The 355-nt window shown below is 39.7% G+C and overlaps 1 long non-coding RNA gene across 1 annotated transcript; it reads left to right on the top strand.

The window, feature by feature from the left end:
* Positions 1-355, top strand: LOC122781348. Its single transcript, XR_006361786.1, has 3 exons — positions 1-15; positions 103-234; positions 327-355. It is a non-coding gene; the product is annotated as an uncharacterized LOC122781348 (long non-coding RNA).

The following is a 355-nucleotide window of genomic DNA, read 5'->3' on the forward strand; positions in this document are numbered from 1 at the left end:
GTCACACTTGACCAGGTGAGCTACCTGAAGGTTTCTCATGTTTCGTTTTTTTTTGTTTGTTTTTTCTTCTTGTGACTTATCAAATTCTTCCTTGTTTTGAAGAGATGAACGCTGGATCAGAGGACTCCATGTTGGACACCACGACCTGGTGATGACCTAGCCCAAGATGAAATGGCCCTTCTACGACGAGGACTTGGCCCAAGATGAACCCTCTTTTCCACATGATGTCTTCAGGTATGTTCTTTCATATGGTACTCGATATGTTGAATCCATATTTACTTAATACTAAAGTGTGCTGACTCTTATTTATTTTATTTTTTTGTTAGATGTTGGACCTTGCCAAACTGTACACATG

This window comes from Solea senegalensis, linkage group LG14 (genome assembly GCF_019176455.1).
Source record: "Solea senegalensis isolate Sse05_10M linkage group LG14, IFAPA_SoseM_1, whole genome shotgun sequence".
Taxonomy (NCBI): domain Eukaryota; kingdom Metazoa; phylum Chordata; class Actinopteri; order Pleuronectiformes; family Soleidae; genus Solea; species Solea senegalensis.